Source organism: Vulpes vulpes, chromosome 7 (genome assembly GCF_048418805.1).
Source record: "Vulpes vulpes isolate BD-2025 chromosome 7, VulVul3, whole genome shotgun sequence".
Classification (NCBI taxonomy): Eukaryota; Metazoa; Chordata; class Mammalia; order Carnivora; family Canidae; genus Vulpes; species Vulpes vulpes.
This window is the reverse complement of record NC_132786.1, coordinates 125,497,354-125,511,885: the sequence shown is the minus strand read 5'-3', so window position 1 is coordinate 125,511,885 and position 14,532 is coordinate 125,497,354. Positions and strand designations below refer to the sequence as shown.

General features: G+C 51.9%; 1 protein-coding gene across 12 annotated transcripts in view; it reads left to right on the top strand.

Annotated features, from left to right (window-relative positions):
• CADPS2 (calcium dependent secretion activator 2) overlaps positions 1 to 14,532 on the top strand; it is a 449,851-nt gene that overhangs the window by 94,334 nt on the left and 340,985 nt on the right. The window lies entirely within an intron of this gene.

The following is a 14,532-nucleotide window of genomic DNA, read 5'->3' as shown; positions in this document are numbered from 1 at the left end:
TTGCGTGAATTACCAATTGCGTGATTGACGTGAGTCTCGTGACAACAGGGACGTTGTCGGCCTGGATCTTGACTCAAAGTACCTTCGGCAGGAGACCTCCCAGTCTTGAGGATAGTATTTTTAGTATTTTATTGCCCCTAAGGTCAGTCTTGCAAGGTGAATTCTTGCCCTGGATCTCACCAGATGAAATACAAGGGCCTGTGCTAGTGTCACGTAATGTAAGAGGGGCCAGAAACCTGTGTTCAGGGTGAAGGAAATGTGGTTCAGGAAAGTAATTTGTGTAAAAAGATGTCATTTTATTTATTTTATTTTTTTAAAGATTTTATTTATTCATAGAGACAGAGAGAGAGAAAGAGGCAGAGGGAGAAGCAGGCTCCATGCAGGGAGCCCGATGTGGGGCTCGATCTCAGGTCCCCAAGATCACACCCCAGGCTGCAGGTGGTGCCAGACCCCTGCGCCGCCAGGGCTGCCCGAAAGATGTCATTTTAAAAATAGCCCATTTTTGGTTCGGGTGGATGCACCGTGGCCCCTGGGCACACTCACATTAGGGAATTGAAACCGCGTAAGGGGAATGTGTGGGGGCTTGCAGTACTCTGTCTGCCATTTGTGTGTGAGCCTAAAATTATCCAAAATAAGTATATTCTAAAATAATAAGCATATTAAAACACACAGCGTGGGGCGACTCAGTCCGTTGAACGTTGGACTCTGGACGTTTGGCTCAGCTCATGATCTCCAGGTCCTGAGATCAAGCTCCGCGCTGGGCATGGAGCCTGCTTTAAGACTCTCTCCCTCTCCCCATCCTCCCCGTCCGCGTGTCCTCGCGCTTCCTCTAAAACCACACGTAAAACATAGAACCCAGCGCGACACGGCCACGCTTTCACAGAAGGCACACGTAAGCCGTGCGGGGTGAAAACGCTGTGACCGTAACGAGCGTCCCCTTGGCATCGCACGTGGGGATCGCGTCCTGCCCCGCGTGCCGGACGGGGAAATGTGGATAACCTGAGGCTCTCGGTCTGGAACATAACGCGGGTAGGTCATTTGAAGGAGCAGGGGAGGCCGAGCCTGGAGACGGGTCGGGTGGTGTTGCGTCCCGGAGGTGATCCCGGTGCAGCGGCAGGGCAGGGCGGGCTGGCGGGGACAGGTCCCGGAGCTCTGCCCTGGACGGTGACTAAGCGTTTCCGGATCTGCGTCGCCAGGACCCCGACTGCGCCCGCCCCGTAGGCGGCCGAGCGATGAGATGACGGTTTGCTGGGAGGGTTGGGGGAGAGTGGTGAGGAGCGGAGCGGCGGGCCGGCTGCCGGCCGAGGGTTTTCCAGTCTTCCCAGCGACCGTGTCCACCCTGTCGTGGCGCAGCCCCCGGCGCCGTGTTACGGTCGGTGACCGTTGGTAACGTGCTCGTGGAGACCACGCTCCTGATTTATATTTGGGAGTCACTGCCCTCGGTTGGTGCTTGAGCTCTTGAATAGGGACGTTTTGTTGGATGAATGTGGGGGGAAACATTTGCTTCTCCACTTTTTTCCCTCCCAAGTCTTTTCCATTCACGGATCATAGTTCTGTATGTTTTGCGATGACCGTGCGGCGCGGGGGCCCGTCTTGACTTTACGTGGTGTGGCTTATGGCTTAGTAAATACCCGAGTTGTTTCTTCCATCGTCTCTGGTAGAGTTTTCAGATTTTACCCCCAAGTTGCAGAGGCAGAAGCTAATGCTCACAGGTGTGGAGTGACTCGCCTGGTGCTATGTATCTGGTAAGCGTCTGAATTAAATTTGAATCTAGATTTTTTTCAGACTCATCCTGATAAAGCGGTTTCACGGCTGCCTCTTTGAACACACCAGTGTCAGGTGGCGCACGCCGAAAAATATTTCCATTCCATACAATCAGCCTTTTAAACAGACTCCTCAATTTCATTCCTAAAATAAGAATTAGAATCTACACGGCTGATTAATAGCAGAGCTGAAAAAAATCTCTTTCCACTAAAGCTTTTTGAAAGGTAGATTCTTGGGTTCCACTCAAGCCTGAGTCAGAATTCCTGAGGATGGAGCATCCGAATTTTGGACTTTTAGTCTCGGTGACTTCAAATCACCCTATTTTGCAAAAAAAACATGTGGAACTAGATGTTATAATTACTGGAATAGGTTTCCCCGAAGGAGCCACTGCGTGCCCCACCGCGTAGCAAAACACGCGTTCAGCAAATACTGGCTAAGTGAATGAGGATCGTAGCGCTCGGTTCCCTATGTAGAAACGTGTATTTTGTTCTTTCCTCCCCCCCCCCCATCTTTTTTCTAAAAGTGTTGTTTCTGAAAGTATGGGGTCTGTTTTGCTGTAACTGTTCTCATTCATGGTTTGCTTCTTCAGGGATTCCCAGCACGGTTGAGCTTCTGTGTCCTTGCTGGTTTAGAATCTATGGTTCTGTGGTCTATCTTCTTACGTCCTTTGTTGGATATTTTGCTGGTAGCTCAATACGACTGTTTTCGACTGTTAATCATCTTATCAGTGGGCAGTGTTCTCATGCATTAAGTCTTGTAGCTTTTAGCTGTGATGTCTGTCATTACCATTAGAAATGGCCACGAAGAAACCTAATCAGTGTGTATTACCAATAAAACAGTATATCTTCGTGCTCTAGGAACACAAGTTCTCCCAAAGTCTGTAGGCTACTGATTTTTTTTTTACCTTTTTAAGCTTTTTTTTTTTTTTTTTTTTAGCTTTTTTAGCATTTAACTAATATCATAAATGCTATTTAATGATTTTATGACGTCTTTTCCAGCTCGATTGTATGTCTATTTTCTAAAGACAATTAAGAGTTACCTGTGTGTTCTTAATGGGTTTAACTTCAGATATTTGGTTTATGTCACTTTAACACTTGGGATCTCCATTATAGGCCTTTAAAGTTTTTTTTTATTTATTCATTCATGAGAGACACAGAGAGAGGCAGAGACACAGGCAGAGGGAGAAGCAGGCTCCATGCAGGGAGCCTGATGCGGGACTCGATCCCAGGACCCCAGGGTTACGGCCTGGGCCAAAGGCAAACACCCAACCGCTGAGCCACCTGGGGATCCCCCTCCATTATAGGACTTAAAATACACTTTTCCTCTACGTTATTTGACTTAAAACATCTCTTCAAGGTACATTCACTACCCTAAAAGGTAATTTCTTTCAACTAGATCAGGACAGGATTGGATTCTGGTGGTACGTGATGCCCTGTCCAGGGTGCGTTCATGTGCCTTTGTTTTAATAAGTACTTAGCACTATTCAGTATGATGTGTGTATCATGACGGTAACAGTTTTTATTTGACAACGTAATCTTTATCACGTGCATTTTTTTAAGATACCATAAATTTGGCTTTAATATCGGCCTGTGACGTACTAAGAATAAGAAGTCTGTTTTTGGTGAAATTTTACCAATCTTCGTCCCCATAAAGTCAAGCATAATTAGAAAAAAAGTGGACCTGAAGTCTAAACCCCCTAAGAAGGCAGCCACCATGGTACAGAGGGACCCGAACAGGGAAAGAAGTGGTAGGTAACACAGGTAGCTACCTAGTAAAAGTCAGCACCCGGAACCCTGACAGTGTTACGGCTGCTCAGTGGTTGTTAGATTCTGCTGTACTTTATTTGTATTGAAAATTTTTTCCTCCAGGAAAAAAATGTGTGTGTGTGTGTTAACAACCCCGTAAGTAACTTCCTATCTGGAGGAAGACATGAAGTGGGCATGAATTCTACAAGTATTTGGCTTTTTCCTGGCTCTCTAGATGCATCACACACACACGTTTTTTTTTTTTAGTTGAGGCAACTTCAGCTGATGCTGGGAACAGGGAAACAAAGGTCTTATTGCAACGTGATACTTTCCAACGTGTTCTTCCCATCGGGTATCTGCTTGTTTCACAGAAATGAAGTGGACTTTTAAAAATATAAACAATGAAAAAAATATATAAACAATGACAGTGTGATTCATAACAGGTGGGACAGTAAATGTCCTTTCTCAGATTTCCAAAAGAATATGCAGATGTTTACTTGTTGCTTTTCAGCATAATAAACATTCAAGTTCTGTTAGCATGCAAAAAAAAAAAGTTGGAGTTTTTTCTTTTTCTGGCTTTTGTTTTGTTTCGATGGGTTGGCTTTGTTCACAGCTTTTCAGAGAAGGTGTGATTTTTCTTATTTCAATTGTTTATGTTCTCTTCTGGTTTTGACAGATGGATGAGGGCTGCAGGGGTGTTTGGTGTTTAAGAAATTGCCAAAAATGTATTGACATTAGTCTCTCTCCACCATCACCACCACCATTTGCTTTTCAGATTTTCTACTTGTTAATAAGACAGAATGAGGGACGCCTGGGTGGCTCAGCGATTGAGCCTCTGCCTTCGGCTCAGGGCGTGACCCCGGGGTCCTGGGATCGAGTCCCGAGTCCCGCATCAGGGTCTCCTCAGGGAGCCTGCTTCTCCCTCTGCCTGTGTCTCCGCCTCTCTCTGTGTCTCATGGATAAATAAAGTTCTTTTTTTTTAAAAAGACATAATAAGAATTATTTCACTAAACTGAACTTTTTTCAGTGTTTCTCAAATTTCATATAAATTGAAAAATTTCATCTCAAAATACATTGAACTCTAATTTTGACCCTTTCGTTGCATACTGTAATTAAAAAAATTTTTTTTAAATTCTGGGACTCAGGAAATTTCTACTTTATTAAAGAACACTTTTAAGTAGAATATTGTTAGGGAATTAAATAATGAAGGAAATTTGCTATCCTAAAACTGTTAGAGAAAATACAATATTTTAAAAAGAGGAAAACAAATATCACCTTTGATTCCACAACCTGTAACTCCTTTTAACAGTTTAGTATTTCTCTTTAGCACATGTGAAATTGAAATTATTTGAATTTTTAAAAATACTACATCATGAACATTCTGTAACAGCAAATGCCCTCCAGAATCATGGCTTTGAATGGCTGCACGATAGACTATTGATTAAAAAAACAAAAAACAAAAAACAACTCTAATTCTGTTTAATTTCCTTCTTGTTAGACATTTAAACTTTTCCATTTTTAGCTACAAAAATGCTAACATGGTCATTCATGCTCATTTACTTCTGCATGTGCATTACCAGCTGACCTGAAATGAGCACTGTTTACTCTTTTTTTTTTTTTTTTTTTACTGTTTACTCCTTATACAGGTCACTAAACCGCCCTCAGCAAAGGCACTAACGTTTATGGTACTAAACTCGGCGAGTGCCATTTTTTCCCTCCACACTGGTGTTAACGTAAAATAAATGCCAACTCTTAGGGTCACTGGCTTCTAGTTGTAGGGAAGCTTAACACTCCGTACTGGTCATTCCTGGTTCTTTGTGAGTTACCTGTTCATGTGCTTTGCCCATGTCTCCATCTGAATGTCCCTTGAAACAATGGTTTATAGGCCTACCTGGGTGGCTCAGGTGGGTAAGCATCAGGTCACGGGTTCCTCCTCTGCTCGCGGCCTCTTGCTCAGCAAGGAGTCTACTTGGGATTCTTTCCCTCCCGGCTCCATCTCATGCACGCTCACGTGCGCACACTCTCAAAGATCCTAAAAAATATATATATACTGATTTATACGTGTTCTTTATACACCAAGACGACTACTAACCCTTTTCTGTGCGGTGGTTCCTCCCCTTCCTGGTCTGGTGGATTGAAGGACATGTTCACACCCCAGATAGGGGCTGCACCCGTTCTGTTTGCTTTGAATTCTCTGGTTCAGAAACCATGGGTGGCGGCGCTTCCCCCTGGCGCTTCCACTGGCCTCCACCTTCCAGCACCCAGCACCTTGTAATTGCACGAGTCTCTGGACGGTAGTTTGTGTCTTGCGACTCTTCCTTCCTTTGTCCTGTGTGGTCTCGCGTCTCACCCAAGATGGAAGGAACAAAGGAGCATGGCTTGATGCTGTAGTAATAGGAGGAATTTCTGGGCTGCAGTTTTGGATGTTTATACACCTATTAAAACTGTGTCGGACCCCAGGGAGCTTCATTCAGCCTGTTCTCCCACGGGAATTAGGGATCTGTTCCAGCTTCCCGGGACCGGCAGTCAGTGCTGCATCCTTCCTTTTACCTTCCTTTTATCTTCCTTTTACCTTCTGCTTTCCTGTATATTTTACCCCAAATCAAAGTATGTGCTTAAAAATTAAGTGCAGGGGCGTCCAGCCGGCTCAGTCAGCAAAGCACGTGACCCGTAATCTCGGGGTTGTGCGTTCAAGCCCCACACTGGGTGCAGAGCTTCCTTCTAGAAGGTTCACCTCAAGGGTCGACCTACTGTGATGGTCCAGGCAGGGGTGACAGTGACATCAGGCCTAGAACGAGAGCCCTGGAGATAAAGACCCAAAGACCCGCGGAGCAATGGGGATATATTTGGTGGTTAGAGATGAGCCTCTGGCCTTGATCATTATCCCCCTCGACCTTGTGTTGACCTCAGTGATAAAATTCAGTTACTCATAATCAAAGAAAAGCAGTCGCATAATATTTGATTTTTCAAATCTGAGAACCTTTTAATTACTCTTTTTTAGAATTGACACACAGAACCCAAGTGTTACTTTCTCTTGCGTCTGCCAACTCCACGGAGAGAGGCTGAGAGGTCCACATTCACATATTTTGATGAAAATTTCTTTATCCTTTATCTTTGGGATAGAAAGATTTACTTTTCCTATTCCGAGGGATGTTTGACCCGTCAACATTTTTCGAGATTTGAAATACCGCCCTGGCAAGGGCCTAGTTTTCACAGTGCATCGGTGATTGCTGAGTAAGCCAAGACCGGCAGCCTGGGCGGGAGGGTCTGAAGCAGGGTCAGCACACCCGGAGGTGGAATCCCGCAGCCGGCAATGCGGGGCGAGGTTTTGGGTTTGCGTCGAGCTCTGCCGATCCCATGGGGCTGGTCATTTCGGTGCTAGTGGTCTCCTTTCACATCCCGTTTCCTTGAGGCGGAAGGCGGCCACTTTCAGGTAGGCGCCTGCAGGGGTGTGGCAGTGCTCTCGGCCGCGGCTCCCGTGGCTGTTTGGGGCAGAGGCGGCGCTGCCCGTCGCTGTGTTTGTGGGGTTGGCCTCCTGCCTGACGGCGTCCGTTTACGCCGTTTGGGGTGAGGGAGGCTCCGGACTTTCTTGCTGGCCAGTGGCTGAGGGAGTCACCTGGAGCATTTTCCTCCTCTTCACCTGATCTGGGAAGGACCTGGTGGGTTTTCCGGACCCCCACGCGGCGGCCGAGGCGGGGTGCACCCTGCGTCTGCGCTCTCCTCTCCTGCCCCTGACGGCCTTGGGCGGGGCGGGCTGGGCCGTGTCCCTCGGGGCTCCCGGGGCCGGGTCAGCGCCGCCTCAGCCCCTCGGCCCGGGCGCCCGGACTCCCCTGCCAGCGGCACCGACGGGCCTGTCCCGGGCTCGGGCTCCCGCGTGGCAGGGGTCGTCTCCGAGGTGACGGGCCCGCGAGCCCGAGTCCTCGGCTCCTCAGGGCCGCGCTGGCGGCTGGGGGTTGGGCGGCAGCTCCGCGGTACGGGTCCCTGGCCCTCCCGGACGCTGGCGGCCCCTGGATGTCCTCGGGTGACCGGTTCCCCGAGGCCGGTGGCGCACAGGCCACGCGAGGGTGCCCCGAGGTCGGCGCGCTCCCCGCTGCCCGGCCGGCCTTGCGCCATCGGGCTGCTGGTGGGAGGCGGCCGTCCCGTCCTGTCGCCCCGGGCCGCAGGCATCCCCCGTCCCGGGGCCGCGCCCGTCCTCGCCCGTGTCCCGAGAAGCGGATGACGGCGCCCTTGCCCCGCACGGGGCGTGACACCGGGGAGCCCCGGCCGCAGCCCTCTCCTGTCTTCCCGTGCCCCCTCGGCCCGCCCGGCCCGTCGCCCGCAGAGCGCGCGGTGCCACGGCCCCCACCGTCGGGCGCTCGAGGCCGAGGCCGAGGCCCGTGGCGCGGCCGCGTGTGGGGTGGGCGAGCGGCGACGGGCCGGGCTGGCAGCGGGAGCTTCGTCGCAGCGGCTCCCCTGCCTTCAAAGCAGCGTCATTCCCTGGCGGGGGACAGCGGCCTGGAGCCCTGCCGGCCGCTACGAGGCGCCTGCCGTGCGCCGGAGCCCGGGGCAGAGTCGCTGTGCGCCCCGTCGCTGTCACCACCACGCGAGGTGCCGCAGCGGCCTCCAGGTGCGGGCCGCCCGCTGTGCCTCGGGCGGGGTGAGGGCGCAGCCCCGGCGGGAGGCCCCTGGAGCGCGCGGGCTGAGGAGCCGCGGGAGCCCGGGCGCTCGGCCCTGTGAGCTCGGGCGAGCGTCACGCCTTCCGGGTCACTGGCCTCGGCCCGGACGTAGCATCTGCCGCTGGCGAAGGCAGCCGTGGGCGAGGAGCGCTGGCCACGTCCCCCAGCCCGGCGCGGCCTTGCTTCGCTTTTGCTCCTGACTCCAGCTCCGGTTGCCCGAGCCCCGCACTTGGCTCCGGGAGTAGGACTCGGTCTCGAGAACACACGGGGCTTCGTGGCACGCAGCTGGCTGCGGGGACTCGACATGCCGCGCGGGCTCATGAGCTGCGCTGACGCGCCAGACCTCGTGATGATGAGTCGCCGGGTGCACGTAAATCCCTACAGCACACATTTGGGGTTTTTTTTTTTTTTTGGTAAGATTTTCTCTATTTACTCAAGAGACATAGAGGCAGAGACACAGGCAGAGGGAGAAGCAGGCTCCATGCAGGGAGCCCAAGGCGGAACTCGATCCCGGGACCCCCCAGGGTTACGCCCTGAGCCAAGGGCAGACACCCAACCTCTGAGCCACCCAGGCGGCCCCACACGTTTGTTTTTAAAAACATTTTTGTGATTCTTTCAGCAAAACTGCTTTCCTTCATAATCTTATGAATCTGTGTCTAAAAACACGACCCTGGGAAGGGATTCAGAGGCTTTGCCCACAGCCCGAAAGGCTCCTGTCCCCGGAATGGTTGGAATCTGACTCGCAGGACGTGCGGAGGCCTCGTCACAGGGAAAACAGAGTTGAAAGCACAGGGGGAAAAGCAGGCAGAGACAACGGTGCTTCGTTTCCGTGGTGGAGACGCGGGTTTCACGCCTTTTATCCTCGTGACTCCTCCCCACTGCATTTTCTTCATCTGTAAAACGGTGACGAGGCACCTGCCTCCCGGGATCGTTGACGATTAAACCAATTAATGGTTTTTAATTGCCAAGTACGGCGCGAAACGTGCACGGCTCTTACTACCTGGAACGTTGCTTTCCCAGAAATGCCTGCGTGTGTTTTGCCCAGTTCAGCACTTAATCCGTGTGACCGTGCATGCTGCCGCCTAATGGGAAGCTCGCCGGGAGCAGGGTCCCGAGGCTTGCGTGCTGCTGAACACTTAGACGCCACGTAATTGGCTTTGAATTAAGTAGTTCACCCGATAAGCAGTTACTGAAGCGCTGATCGGGATCTGTCTTAAGTCCTGGCAAGAGGAGGGCGAGAACGGCGGGGTCCCTGGACCCCGGAGTCCGGGTGGTGGGCAGGGGATGCACGGGCCTGCGGGCGACACGGACACGCGGTGCCGAGGACTAGGGCGTCTCCTCGACGGCCCTCACACCTCCTGCACAGGCCCAAGCTGACCCGGGCGGCTGGCGGCGCCCTCGACGTGAGAACATCGCACCTGTGAGGTTGACGTCCGTGGGCATCTCCTGACTGAGAGGAGCTGGGGCAGGCTGGGCCGTCACGGCGCGTGGCACGGAGGGCACTGCGAAGGTGCCTTGCCCGTGGGCCCCAAAGCGCCGATGGCTTGAAAGAGCGCGTCCTCTGGAGGCGCCGCCGCTGACTAGTCAGACTGGGCGTCCGCGCCGCGTGTTTCAGGCGAGTCGCAAGACGGTCCAGCCGTCGTGCCAGAGTCACACGTGCTCCACCGTGTAGTGCGTGGACCGAGGCACACAGTTTACAGGGGCCGAGGTAGAGGATCCAGAAGGTTCCTTGTGCGATGGGGACACACGCTTGTCCCATGCCTTATGCTCTCTCTGTGTCCGGGTCCGTTTAGGCGTGTGCGGTTTGATAGCATTGATGCTGCGTGTCGCGTCCCCACCTGCGTCCCCAGGTGTTGGCGCATCTGCCCGAATCACATTCAGAAGGGGACACACTCCCGATTCTTCGGTGACACGGTGTCCTCGCGGCGGCTCGCGTTTATTATCTCCCAAGCCGCTGACACTGGCTCGCTGGGCGGGACGCCCTCGGGGCCACACTCGATTCGCCTTGACTCCCTCCAGCCGCCCCCGCTGACCACGTGCCGTCGGAGCATCCGCTAAGGTAGGGGACTGAGTGCGGGTGCCAGCCTGACGTCTGGGCAGCATCTTGGTGGTCGTAGTTGTCGGGGGCAAGAGCTCCTTTTTGTCCTGAGATGGGAGGTACAGGTTTTCACTATTTATTTTTTACTTATTTTATTTATTTTATTTTTACATTTTTACATTTTAAATCACAACAAATATTTACAGAGAGAATCTTTCTTTCCCTGATGGCCTTTAATCTTTACATAATTTTTTGATAAAACGGTAAGCAATGATTTTCTACCTTTGTGGGTTTTTTTTTTCCTGTCACCTTGGACTATATTTTATCCTTCGTATGCTGCTGGGTTTTTAGCTTGACTAGTTTTTTTTTTTTTTTTTTTCTGTTCTGAAAACGTCTATGTCACGTAGGCCAGGATGGGAGGGAAACCCCCCCTGTGCTGCACTTCCCTCATGAAACCGCTCGCACCTCTAGCGGAGCCGGGGTTGGCGTTCGAGTGTGAGCGCTATAGGTGCACAATGAGGGTCCCTCCAGAGCCCGGGCGCCGCAGAGACTTCACCTCGGCGCCCTGCATGTTGGGAAGAACAAGTGGGACCAGCTCCTCCTCCTTCTGTGCCGGTAGCCTTGGTGTTGAAGACTGGCTTCCCTCGCAGCGCTGGGGGCGGCGTGAACTTGGCCGCCCTTGGGTCCTCACATCACGGAGACGGCAGAGGGCTTGCACGAGCTGGGGAGCCGAGAGGACGCGGCCCACCGGCCCCACCTCCGTCGGGCTGCCCTTCCCCCGCTGGCCCCCTCGCTGCCTTCCTCCCTGCCTGGCCCTCCTCCTCCCACCGCCTCTGAAGAGCCCTCAGTATATTCAGCAGCACCCCAAGCCTCTGAGGCGCCTGCTGGGCCTCCTCCTCCCACACTCGGAGGCCTTGGCTCCACCACCTTGGCTCTTCCCACGGGTGCAAAGGGGGCGGAGTCCTTAGAACAGAGGAATTTGTACGTTGGCTTCTCTTTTTGTTTTTCTGTTATTTTCTCTTCAAAATCCGTGCGCTTGGGCCGGCGTCGGGGAGCCGTCCCTGAAGGTTGTGCTGTTGAGACAGGACGTGGCAGGTGATTGTTGTAGACGCAGCAGGCTGGAGGTGGAAGCGAGAGCGAACGCACCCTGGCCGTAGGTTCTCGGTCAAGTTCTGTGTGAGAAATGAGTTTGTTTGCTTCTGCTCCCTGCCGTGTCGCGGGTGCGGTCGGGTCCTTGGCTCCCCACGCTGTCCTGACGGTGTAGAGTCCTTGGCTCTCGGCTCCCTTCTCTGATCCACGGTGTTTCCTCTCTTCTCCTAAGCGCTGTGCTGTGGTGCTTGGATCACACGGGGACCTGCTTGGGTTCCTTGCCAGCTGGTAGCGTGGCCGTAGTCCATTCAGGCTGCTAGACTAGCACAGAACACGCAGGGGCAACCCGTAAACAGCAGAAACGTGGTTCTCGATGTTGTGGAGCCTGGGACGCCCTGAGGTCGTGGTTCTGGCAGAGTCAGTGCGTGGCTGGCAAGGAGCTACTTCGGGCTCGTCCACGGTGCTTTCTTCCCGTGTTTCCGTAGGTGCAAGGGGCTAGGGGGATCCCCGGAGTCTTTTTCACAAGAGCCCTGATCTCATTCGTGAGGGCTCACCCCTCAGGACCTAAGTGTCTTCCAGAGGCCCCACCTCCTAATACCTAGGATTTCAGCCTAGGAATCTGGGGGGACACAAGCCCTCAAAGCACAGCACCTCGTTTCACTAAACTTCCTCATCTGTACTTGACTCGTCAGCGAAGGGGGGAGAAGCTGGAGCTGCCGGAAGATCACACGTGCATCTTGCTTTCCGTTGTCCTGCGTCCTGTTGGCTCTTTCCACTCTCCTGGATCTGGAGAACGCTCCTGTCCTGCAGGACTGAGCTCCCCATACTGGATCTTGTAGGTGACCCTCCCTCCTCTCCCCCTCTTCCTCTTCCTCCTCCTCCTCTCCTTCCTTTGTCCCCCTTATCCTCTCACATGACTTTTCCACGTGAGAAGATCTATAGATGCGTAGGGAGATGATGGGCAGTGTGGACATGATGGTCCTGGTGGTCAGACTAAGATGCAAGGACTGAATTGCATAATGATGGTCACGTAAGCTACACAAAGTTTCTACCTTAGTAAACCCTAAATGTGCACTGAAAAAGAATGTGGCACATACTACAGATAGATAGTATTCCGGTACTTTCTGCCTAGTAATTTTACTGCATGAGGAAAATGATCATCCTCTGCATGGTGCAGTCTTGAATTCAAGGCCCTTGAGCGAGAAGATGGTGAGATTTCAGTTGCTGAATGTTGTATGAGATTTTCTGTAGTGGAGTGTTTTTATTCCTTATTATCTTAATGCTACTTCATTATTGTTAACTTTAGGGTATAAAAATTAATTACCTTTTCATTCATAAGATAGCCTCCATATGGAAAAATCTAAGTATTATCTGGAAGCCAATTTATAGTCTCATTGGGAGAAAAAGTTTTTGCCACTTTTTGTCATGTTCTTTATAATCTTTGTAGAAAGTTTTTACGCGGTCGTACCCATTTAGTATTTTCAATTAAAAATTTAAAAACTTAATCTACAAAAACTACTTATGGTCTGTTGTTTTAAAAAAATGTCTTTGTGCCTTTGGGACGCCTGGTTGGCTCAGTCTGTGATGCGTCCGACTCAGCGTTTTGGCTCAGGTCATGATCTTGGGGTCATGAGATCGAGCCCCGTGTCGGGCTCCATGCTGGTTGTAGACCCTGCCTGACAGTTTCTGTCTCTTCCTCGGCCCCTGGCCCCCTGCTTGTGCATGAGCTCTCCAAAAGAGAAAAATAAACTGTCTTTGTACCTTCAACTTACACATTTTTGAAGTTGCCAGGCTATTGAGGCATTGCTACTAAATATGTCCATTTTTGTTTGTTTGTGGGACCAGGCAGAGGAGAGGAGAACATTTCCTAATTAGGTTCTTGACGGGCTATTTGGGAAGTTAATGCAAGGGGGTAAAAAGTGATAGGTGATGCCAGATACGAAAATAAACTGGGAATGTGTCGTATCCTCAGTTGAGAAGCATTGACTGTATGGAAGAGTTAAAAGGAGAGAGGACTTGCACCACAAGACCATCTTTGTTTTGTCCTTTAGCTCATTATGAATTTCCCTTCAGTGGCAAATGTTGTTGGTGATAAAAAGTCAGACACAACACGTGTGTGTTACAGCGTCCACGTTGAGCTTTCCTGCCATCGTAGTGAGACGCCTGTTGACATTCCACAGAAACTGAACCTTCTGCGCGGCGTCGCGTGGCTGTAAATAGACGCACGCTACTTCAGGCTTGCCTCACATGAGTGTGTTGCAAACGTTGTGGGAGCCAGGAAATTTAACAAAAATCCCCTACCCCTGGACAAGCAGAGCAGGACTAACTCCATTTTGTGCTGCACCCACCACCTCCTGTATGACCCCCACATGACCTGCTTATTGTTTAAGGCGCTGCCCCACCCTAGTCAAGCCTCTGGGCACACCCTAATGGGAAATGGGCTCATAACAATGTAACCCCGCCTTGTGCCTGCCAAAACTGGGACCTGATTCTGACCAAAATAATAGGCCAGCTCAAGTGGATACTATAGGGTAAAATGTAATTCAATCGGGCACCTGCGTGTGGACCTACATGACTGCAACTTTCTGTGTATATTACAATCCCATGGGCCACTGGCCCTATAAAGCTGCTACGCCTCTTAGTCTCAGGGTCCAAGTCCCTGCTCCGCTGTGTTGGGTGCACTTGGAGCCAAGCTCGAGCTTGTAATAAACCCTCGTGTGTTTGCATTGGTGTCGGCTCCTTGGTGGAAGGCCCGCCCGCTGCGCCCCCCCACCCCAGGCCTCGCCTGCAGAAGGTCGCGCCACATCCCTGGAGCAGCGCCCGGCCATCGAGCATCGAGGGTCGGGTATAGACAGGTTAAAGGGAACTGCTGGGAGTCGTCATCGCCGCCGAGGAGGCGAGCCTCCGCTGCCCTGCCAAGGGACGGCAGGAACTTCGGCGGCCCCCTGACGTCTGTGCGTGGATGCCCGAGTCGCAGGCCCCGGGTCTCATCAGCGCCGCTGCCGTGGGCGGGAGAGCGCGGGAGAGCGTCTGGGAAGCACTGCAGCCAAGGCCTATTTTTCCCCTAAACCTTTAGCCTTTGCTTTTCTGTCTTTGCTGTGGTTTTTGCGGAATGTACCACTGCCTCAGGTGACTGCCGTGTCGTGGAGTCCGGGTGTTGAATTCTGTAGACAACAGCCTCAAAGAGTAAACTTGAACGTAGTAAACATACAACCAAACCAGCAAAGAAGCCAGCACTGAA